This window comes from Heloderma suspectum, chromosome 3 (genome assembly GCF_057233095.1).
Source record: "Heloderma suspectum isolate Gila_16-S chromosome 3, 16-S_ref, whole genome shotgun sequence".
Classification (NCBI taxonomy): Eukaryota; Metazoa; Chordata; class Lepidosauria; order Squamata; family Helodermatidae; genus Heloderma; species Heloderma suspectum.
In genome coordinates, this window is record NC_139460.1 from 298799592 (window position 1) to 298810644 (window position 11053).

Below are 11053 nucleotides of genomic sequence, written 5' to 3' on the forward strand. Positions count from 1 at the left end.
AGGAAGGCCTGGCGTGCTATGGTCCATGGGGTCACGAAGAGTCGGACACGACTTAACGACTCAACAAGAACAATTTTATTTGCCAAATCAAAATGTGGTTGCCCTATCTAAGGGACAAACTAGACCCAGTTAGAAGGAGGGGGCAAAGTGAGGAGGAAACACCGCACCTGAATCTTATCTCACGACAGCTGTTCTATCCAAACACTTTTCTCCTTAGCTTGGATATTCTCCTAAAATCCTTGGCTGGGCAAAAAACATGGGAGAAACTGTGGAGAGGTAAGTAGCTGACATGGGAGGAGAGGGTCATCATATCACCAACCATGCTCCTCTTTTGCTGTTAGAATTTGACCCTATCCCCCTCCTTCGATCTGACTCAGGCTGGTATATGATTAAACACATGGAACTGTTACCATGACAGCTAATTTGCTCCTATGACTTGAAATTTGTTCCCTCAGCCTCTCAAAAATTGGCAGAACAGTAAATGGTGCCTCCCTCCACGCAAGTTAAGGTGCACAGTACACAATACTAACCAAGTTACTTTGGCAACTGATGCAAAAAATCCTGTAAGCATCTTCCTGGTGGAAAAAATACAATGAAAATGAATTAAATAACTAAAAATTGCCTGCCCTTTCATGACAGCCAAAAGCAGCTTCCTGAGGCTGGTCCTGCATCAGAAGGGTAGGGCTGGTCCTGCATCAGAAAAGTAATTCTGTTAGTCAACAAGAAACTTTCTAATAATTATGCAGTTCACTGCTTCCATAAGACAGCCAAGAAAGTCATACCACTGCACTTGGGAGTTAAGGGGTAAAGGTAGTAGCTACGAAATTAAGAAGAAGGAGGCCTTCCTGACAAAGATTTTGCATGATTGACTGTCCTTTGTGTATGTTTCCCTCAGATGTACAGGTTTCTCTACCAGCTGAGTTTATTTCTCAAAAAGGTAACATCAGGCAAATGAAGACAAGCGCACCCGCTAAGTGCAATGACGTCAGGTAAAATATGAACCTGGACTCCCAACCTAACTTCAGGAAACCCTACCAAAAGTACCAATTCCCAGGATTTAGGCCAAACATAGACTATAATTCCTTACAGTTGTTCCCATTTTAGTGCAGAATCTGTAGTGGAAATAGAGCAACAAGCCCTCTAACCATGTTCCAGAGCAGCCATGTTAAAGTGACCAAAGCTTATTTAACCTTGTGGCCTTGACTGTGTGCAGCAGCCATGCACTTCTGAGTGTAGCACAGCCAAGCCAACAGTCATTTGCTCCATTGTATTTGTCTTGGTTCACTGCCACTGAAATAATTGGAAGAGAGGTGAAAGACAGGCACATCACTGCAAATTCGAAGTAATGAGTTGTTTCAGGCAAGCCAGGAGTTCTCAGCCTGAGGCAGTGTGATGTATCGGTCGTTTAAGAACATCTGTGGCCTAGACACTTGCGGCTTCTGCTCTCTTCTCACTTTCCCTGACATAAATCTGAGGGAACGTCAGTTAAATGGATTGCCTTAAACCAACATAATCTATGTGGCACAAGAGTGGGACAGCTTAGGGCCGTTGTTTGCTTAACCATCCTGGTTAGCAAAGGCGTTCTGTACTTGAAGGATTTCTGAAGAAAGAATTGTTAACAGCATCATGGTTGCTTATTCCTATAAACATGGCCGTATTGCAGGGTGTGGACAACCTGCAGCCCTTGAGCTAGTTTCAAAAGCATTTTGCAAGCAATCAGTTCAAACCTCTGGCAAAAGCGATCTATCTTTCTCCTTGAAGCCCACTTGGCAAGGAGAAGAGGGAGGAGACAGGGAAATAAGGGGGGAGGCAGGGGGGAGAGAGGGAGAGAAAAAAGGTGGCAGAAAGAGAAAAAGGAGGGTGGCCTCACCCACTTTTGTCTTTGGCTCCACCCACTGCCAAGATATTGCTCCCAACAGATTACCTCACAAGGGCAAGTTGTCCTTGACAGAAACATTTTCCCCACCCTGTTGTTGTTGTTGTTGTTCAGTCGTTCAGTCGTGTCCGACTCTTCGTGACCCCATGGACCATAGCACGCCAGGCCTTCCTGTCCTGCGCTCTCTCCCGGAGCATGCTCAAGTTCATATTCATTGCATCTGTGATGCTATCTAGCCATCTCATCCTCTGCCGTCCCCTTCTCCTTTTGCCTTCAGTCTTTCCCAGCATCAGGGTCTTTTCCAGGGAGTTTTCTCTTCGCATTAGGTGGCCAAAATATTGGAGCTTCAGCTTCATTATCTGTCCTTCCAATGAGCACTCAGGGTTGATTTCCTTTAGGATGGACTGATTTGACCTCCTTGCAGTCCAGGGGACTCGTAAGAGTCTTCTCCAGCACCACAGTTCGAAAGCATCAATTCTTCGGCGCTCAGCCTTCCTTAGAGTCCAGCTCTCACAGCCATACATTACTACTGGGAAAACCATAGCTTTGATTAGATGGACCTTTGTAGGCAAGGTGATGTCTCTGCTTCTTACTATGCTGTCTAGGTTGGCCATAGCTTTCCTCCCAAGGAGCAAGCGTCTTTTAATTTCATGGCTACAGTCACCATCTGCGGTGATCTTGGAGCCCAAGAAAGTAAAATCTGTCACTGCTTCCATTTCTTCCCCTTCTATATGCCAGGAAGTGATAGGGCCAGATGCCATGATCTTAGTTTTTTTAATGTTGAGTTTCAAACCAGCTTTTGCACTCTCCTCTTTCACCCTCAACAAGAGGCTCTTGAGATCCTCTTCGCTTTCTGCCATTAGGGTGGTATCGTCTGCATATCGGAGGTTGTTGATAATTCTCCCGGCAATCTTAATTCCGATCTCTGATTCATCCAACCCGGCATTTCTCATGATGTACTCTGCATATAAGTTAAATAAGCAGGGTGACAATATGCAGCCTTGTCGTACTCCTTTCCCAATTTTGAACCAATCGGTTGTTCCATCTCTGGTTCTTACTGTTGCTTCTTGACCCTCATACAGGTTTCTCAGGAGACAGGTAAGGTGGTCTGGTACTCCCATCACTTTCAGAATTTGCCACAGTTTGTTGTGATCCACACAATCAAAGGCTTTAGCGTAGTCAATGAAGCAGAAATAAACGTTTTTCTGGAATTCTCTTGCTTTCTCCATGATGCAGCGAATGTTGGCGATTTGATCTCTAGTTCCTCTGCCTCTTCTAAACCCAGCTTGTACTTCCGGTAGTTCTCGGTTCGCATACTGCTGAAGCCTAGCTTGTAGGATTTTGAGCATCACCTTGCTGGCATGTGAAATGAGCGCAATTGTGCGGTAGTTTGAACACTCTTTGGCGTTGCCCTTCTTTGGAATTGGAATGTAAACTGACCTTTTCCAGTCTTGTGGCCACTGTTGAGTGTTCCAGATTTGTTGGCATATTGAATGCAGCACTTTAACAGCATCATCTTTTAGGATTTTAAATAGCTCGGCTGGAATACTGTCATCTCCGCTAGCTTTGTTGTTACTAATGCTTCCTAAGGCCCACTTGACTTCACTGTCTAGGATGTCCGGCTCAAGTTCAGTGACCGCACTATCATGGCTATCAGGGACATTCAAATCTTTCCTGTATAGTTCTTCTGTGTATTCTTGCCACCTCTTCTTAATCTCATCTGCTTCTGTTAGGTCCCTGCCTTCTTTGTCCTTTATCATGCCCGTCTTTGCACAAAACGTTCCCTTGAGATCTCCAATTTTCTTGAAGAGATCTCTAGTCTTTCCCATTCTGTTGTTTTCCTCGATTTCTTTGCATTGTTCATTGAAGAAGGCCTTCTTGTCTCTCCTTGCTATTCTCTGGAACTCTGCATTCAGTTGGGTATATCTTCCCCTTTCTCCCTTGCTTTTCGCTTCCCTTCTTTCGTGAGCTACTTGTAAAGCCTCATCAGACAGCCACTTGGCTTTCTTGCATTTCTTTTTCTTTGGGACGGATTTCGTTGCTGCCTCCTGAACAATGTTACGGACCTCTGTCCATAGTTCCTCAGGCACTCTGTCTATCAGGTCTAATCCCTGAAATCTATTCCTCACCTCCACTGTATATTCATCAGGGATATGATTTAGGTCATACCTGAACGGTTTAGTGGTTTTCCCGACGTTCTTCAATTTAAGCCAAAATTTTGCAAGAAGCAGCTCATGATCTGAGCCACAGTCAGCTCCAGGTCTTGTTTTGACTGACTGTATGGAGCTTCTCCATCTTTGGCTGCAAAGGACATAATCAATCTGATTTCAATATTGACCATCTGGTGACGTCCATGTGTAGAGTCGCCTCTTGTGTTGTTGGAAAAGAGTGTTTGCTATGATCAGCATGTTCTCTTGGCAAAACTCTATTAGCTTTTGTCCTGCTTCATTTTGTACACCAAGGCCATGCCTGCCTGTTATCCCGGTGATTTCTTGACTTCCTACTTTAGCATTCCAATCCCCTATGATGAAGAGGACATCTTTTTTTGGTGTTAGTTCTAGAAGGTGTTGTAGGTCTTCATAGAACCGATCAACCTCAGCTTCTTCGGCCTCAGTGGCTGGGGCATACACTTGAATTACTGTGATGTTGAATGGTTTGCCTTGGATTCGTACTGAGATCATTCTATCATTTTTAAGATTGTACCCCATTACTGCTTTTCCCACCCTTTTGTTGACTATGAGTGCTACTCCATTTCTTCTAAGGGATTCTTGCCCACAATAGTAGATATGATGGTCACCTGAATTAAATTCGCCCATGCCTGTCCATTTTAGTTCGCTGATTCCCAAGATGTCAATGTTCAATCTTGCCATCTCATGTTTGACCACCTCCAGCTTACCTTGATTCATTGATCTGACATTCCAGGTTCCTAAACAATATTGTTCTTTACAGCATCAGATTTTCTTTTCACCGCCAGACACATCCACAGCTGAGTGTCCTTTCGGGTTTGGCCCAGCCGCTTCACTCTTTCTGGCGCTACTTGGAAATACCCTCTGCTCTTCCCCAGTAGCATATTGGACACCTTCCGACCTGAGGGGCTCATCTTCCGGCGTCATATCTTTTAGCCTTGTGATACGTTCCATGGGGTTTTCTTGGCAAGAATACTGGAGTGGGTTGCCATTTCCTTCTCCAGTGGACCACATTTTGTCAGAACTCTCTGCCATGACCTGTCCGTCTTGGGTGGCCCTGCACGGCATAGCTTATGGCTTCACTGAGTTATGCAAGCCCCTTCGCCACAACAAGGCAGTGATCCATGAAGGGGTTTCCCCACCCTGCCCTACAGCAAAACAGATAACTGCAGGAAAGGCACTGTTAATTATCATGAGAGAGCCAATGTAGTGTAGTGGTTAGAGACACGGCCTAGAACAAGGAAGACCGCGTTCAAATCTCCACACAGCCTTGAAGCTTAGACCAGTCATTATCTCATAGCTCAATCTACCTTTCACGGTTGTCGTGGGGATAAAATGTGCCAGCAGGAGGAGTGCAGGAGGACCGTTGGTGAGGAGACACTGGGGCATAGCCTAGGAGAGGGAGCCTGGCCTGGCAGAACAGCTTAGGGGGCCAAATGGACAGGCTTGATGGGCCAGATCTAACCTGGGGGCCAGAGGTTCCCCATGCCTGTTTTCAAAGGATTTTTACTTCTGTCCACGTAAAATGTGGACATTTTAGATAAAAATGCTTTTTTAAAAAGCTGAGAACTCAGCTCAACTTGGCGCCCCAGGCAACCGCCTAACTCGCCTACACCTAAGGCCAGTCTTGGCTGTGTCTGTCTAAATTGTGCAAAAATACACTTTGAGGGTGTGGCCCAAACTTCTGAACCAGGGGTGGGCAAACTGGGCAGCCAACCAGGACTGAGCTGGGGGGACCACCAAGCTGAGGTCAGTGGCTGTGTTTTTTTTAATGTACTGTCTGCAACTAGGGTGACAAAAAGCAAGTGTCTGTAACCTTTCTTTCAGCATTCTACAGGTTGCTTGGGTACTAACTGCAACAATGATCTTCCTTCAGTTAGCGTTAAAGTATGTTTCTTTTTCAATTTCCGCTTTGATGTTATTTGTGCTAGGGAAAAATCAGAAGAACTCAGCTTTACTATGAGGCAACGTCACCAAGCACTTACCACTTCAAATACTGTAAACACTATAAGCACTATCTAAATAATAATAAAATAAAGCTGAAAGCGGTCAGCCGGATACCTTTTTTATTTATAACTTTTCTTTATTATTTTTAAAGATGATAATAATTTGATATTCTAAAATAAAGAATGCTTACCAAAAGATTGGAACTGCTATAAAACATCAAACATTGTAAGTAAAACCTGTGATAGTTCTGCTCTGTTGCATGGTGCACTGCCACTGCTCAGAATGTGACTTTTCGAACTTTGGCTTGTGCAAACTGAGCACAGTGGCTGCGAGATCAAGTTTTGAGCAATGTTGTTCTTGAAGGACATCACACCTGCACCAGCCCCCTCCGGGTGGGGTTTATGAATCTGACTGGCGGAGGGGGCACCAAAGGCACTCTTCGCCCAGGGCGCTATTAATCCCAGGGCCGGTCCTGTTCCAAACCTTCTTCTGTCTGTGATACAATTAAGTTTGTCTACCAATGAGCCATGCCAATTGTTGTACTATAGAGAGTTAACTGTAGAAGGATGTGGTGCACAGCTTAGATCAAACCATCTGTGTCACCTTCAATCGTCTGAATTAAATAGTCAAGTCGAGTCCTTGTCCTTGGCATTTGTATTTCTGATTCGTTTCTTTGTGCACAAAATTGCAAATGTGTAAGTACTGGAAGATCGTTATCTGCTCCAACATGCTTTCCTTTTTTTGATGTTCTAGGGTCCTGGGGTATTGTTGAACTACAACTCCCATCATTCCCAGCCAGCATGGCCACTAGTTGAGGTGCTGGAAGTTGTAGTCTAACAACATCTGGAGGCCCAAGGTTGAGAAAGGCTGCTTTAAACACATTGATTCGGATGGTCTATTGGCCATGCTGGCTGAGAATGATGGGAGTTGTCATCCAACAATATCTCAGGACCCAAGATTAGGAAAGTCTGCTTTAAATGCACTGATTTGGAATCTCTAGAACAGGAGCAGGCAACTTTGCGGGGTGGGTCTACATGATAAATTTGGCCTTTTTACCCCTCCATAGCGTTTTGCCATTGAAATTTGGTGACAAATAATGGGATTTTTTTTGCCACTGCCACGATTTTCAGTGGCACATGTTGCCCACCCCAGCTCTAGAAGCTACTCTTCAGTTCATGGACATCAGAGCCTTCCATCCATCGTAAACCCTGCTAGCTCAGGCATTTACAGCCTCCTCCTTTGCAGTGATATTAGCTAGTCAGGCATCTGAGCACCACTGGAGGTGGGACCTGAGAGACCTTTGGATCCAGTGGGTTTGGGGTCTCTGCTGTCCCCTTTCCATTCCATCCACAGGCATGCCCCCTCCCTTTATTCCTCTCTCCCTCCATTCTCTTCCCAAGGTCAGAGCTCCACCCATGCTGATCTTCTGCTTCAAATTGCAACCTCAGGAAAAGGGGCGGGGGAATAATTGACTAATACAGAACTTAGCCTTTCCAGACTTGGTGCCCTCCAAATGTGTTGGACTACAGCTCCTGTAATCCCCAACCAGCAGAGCAAATAAAGGCACTGGGTTAGGGGACGCTGACATGTATCCCAGACATTAATTACAGCTTAAAAAAAAAAAATCTGAATGACAGTCACCTGAGGGGCTGGGGGAAGATCCTCAATCAGATTTTCTCCAAGGCCAGAGTTCTGTCTCCTGCCTCAGAGGAGAGGATCCACAGCATCCTCTGATACCCCCAACACTGTCAGGAGGCCATAGGAATTCTCTGCCAATGTTTAATGGGGAAAAAATCTGCTGAAAATCACTCTTTCCCTCTGCCCGCAGCTCCCAGGTATTACTGCTGCATGGGAGAAAATGCAGGTATTTCTGTCTTTTCACCAATAAAACAGCTGGGGGTAATCTTTCAGCAGAAAGACAGGATGAGGGGAAAGGGTTTTAAAGCCCCTCACTGATCATCTTCTTCAAACTGAAATCTCAGGGGGGAGAGAGGGGGGGGAGAGAGAGAGAGAGAGAGAGAGAGAATAATTGACACATACTGGATACATCTTTTCCAAACCTGGTGTTGGACTACTATTACTATCATCCCCAGACAGCATGGCAAGTGGTTGAAGAAAGCTGATATAACGCATAGGGTAGCCCTTAATTAGAGTTTTTTAAAATTTTGAATGACTAACACTTCAATCTGAAGCCATTTACATAGTTGTAAGGATAACTGAAAATGAACAGGATTTGTTTCCAAGTAAGTGTGCGTAGGACTGAGGTGTTGGATGTTTGTATAGTTTCACAGAGAATTGATGCTGACAATGTTCAAATTTCCCCAAAGAGGTTCAGAGGTCTTGGTTAACAGGTTTCATCCAGAAGAGTAAGATCAAAATACTCTGTTATAAGCACTTCCTGTTTTGTTGATGGCAAAAGCATGCACATTACAAGAAACCTTGTCCCAAAGGTCAGAGCAGTTGGAGATAGTTGCTTAAGCACAGTGTTCCAAGTAATAAAAGAGAAAGCAAGATTTCCCCCCTTTTGCTTAACACTGAGAGCCACTTCATATATTCCTCTGTGTACATAAAGCACACAGGCACGGTGTCATTTATTAATTGTCCTCACATACTATAAAACCCAGCTTTTGTCCCAGAATCCTTTCCTAGTGGTAGCTCATGCGCGTTTGTAGACAAAGCTGCTGTTTAGACATACTTTAATAAAGGGCACAGTGAAAATGTTACATGATATTCTGATGACACCCAGCTCTATCTTTCATTAAGTAGGCAGGCAAGAGCAGCGGACTTAGTAGACACTATGCTCAGATAGATATGCACTAGGAAACAGAGGTTTCTTTTGATGAATTTCTACCTCCACTTTTCTATCAATAATCAAAGCAGCTTATACAATAATAGTAAAATATTTTAAAACATCCATTAAAATAAAGGGGTGGCATATAAAAACATCAGTATAGGAGCTTCAACAAATCATATTCATCTTGGAAGCAAAATGCCTGTTGAAATAAATAAGTCTTGACCACCCTACAAAAAGCAATCAAGAATGGAGGCAGGAGGATCAGTCCACGATCTGGGTGCCACTATAGAAAAGGCCCTGCCTCCCATGCTGTCCTGCCAAATGCCATTTGTCCTCTTCACCATGTGAAGGGGTGCCAGAGAACTGTCTGCTATTTGAAGGCATCCTCTGTTTAAAGGGTTGTCCTGACCAAGTCTGGTTTAAAGATAAAGAACTATAACAAGGGAGATCATGGGCCCTGAAGTTTTGCATCTACAGTTAGCACCTGGACTGAACAGGCAGGCGCACAGATCACCTGGTTACAGTCTTCTGCACTATGAAATAGTATTTCTATTTAAATTATAATTTCTAAATTTGCATTTATATTTTTGCTGAAGCTGAAATATTTTGGCCACCTAATGCGAAGAGAAAACTCTCTGGAAAAGACCCTGATGCTGGGAAAGACTGAAGGCAAAAGGAGAAGGGGACGGCAGAGGATGAGATGGCTAGATAGCATCACCGATGCAATGAATATGGACTTGAGCATGCTCCGGGAGAGAGCGGAGGACAGGAGGGCCTGGCATGCTATGATCCACAGGGTCACGAAGAGTCGGACACATCTGAACGACTGAACAACAACAACAACATGAGCAGTGGAAGCCGGTGGCTCCGATGTCAGTGGGGCAGTGATTCCGCTTCGGGTTTCGGTCAGAACTCTAAAGGAGCTATCCAAGGTGCTTCACACCTTGGGTAGCTCCTTTAGGGTACTGACTAGTTCTGACTGAAACCCAGAGCAGATTCACCACCCCACTGATATTGGAGGCATCAGCCTCCACTGGATGTGGGTAGGATTGTCCTAAGAGACATACCTGCTAAGGTTAGGGGATGTTCCTTCTGCACTGCCTTCCATGAGAATTGCTAGACATGTTTCGATTGGCAGTGTGGCTGCTAATTTCTGGTGTTGCATTGTTTCTAGAGTATTATTTTACATTGTTGTTATTGTCTTCAAATTATGTTTCTATGTTTTTTATCTGCGTTGCAAGCCAAAAGCAGCATATAAATGTCTTGCATGCACACACACACACACACACTTACTTATTTATTTATTTCCATGGGGTGGGGGAAGCAAATTTCAGCAATGTCTATAGGTCCTATCTTCTTTATTATTAATAATAATAATATCTGTGTCACTTTCCATCACAAAAAGCCATCTTGAAGCAACTTACACACACAATACTGATACCTAAGATTAATATAACAGGGAGAAAAACCCAAAAACCATATAAACCATAATCAGCACAATACTACAAATAAAAATAATTACCATAAAAACATAATCTAAAAACTATACAATACAAAAGGTTTTCATCCACAATACACAAAATCTCCCCCCTCTTCTCACAACCTAAAATGAACACCACAAAAGCATCCCAAAACAATTGGGCCATAACTAATGTCCAAGTGCCTTGGAAACTAGGTGCTGAAAAGATGGTGGCATGATGCCAAAAAGATGACAGTTTCGGCACCAGACAAGCTTCCTTGGGGAGAGCATTTCATAAACATGGGGCTATCACAGAAGGCCTGTTACCACTGATGCTAGGCTATATCCATCCAGCTGGGCTACCAGCCAAAGCTGGTAGAAAGCACTCCGCACTATGGAGGCCACCTGAGCTTCCAGTGACAATCATGGGTCCTGGAGTACTGCCAAGCTGTACATCTGCTCCTTCAGGGGAAGTGTGACCCTCCCCCCATCCAGAGTCAGCGGCACTTCCCTCATCTGGACAGAGGAATCACGCATCAGCAGAGCCTCAGTCTTGTCTGGATTTAGCTTCGATTTATTGGCTCTCATCCAGTCCATTGTCGAGGCCAGACAATGGTTCAGCACATCCATTTCTACACTTGCCTGAGATTAAAAGGAGAAGCAGAGTTGTGTGTCATCAGCATACTGATAACAACACACCCAAAAATTCTGGATGACCCCACACAGCAGTTTCATGTTGATGTTAAACAACATGGAGGATAGAACTGATCCCGTGGAACCCCACACTGGAG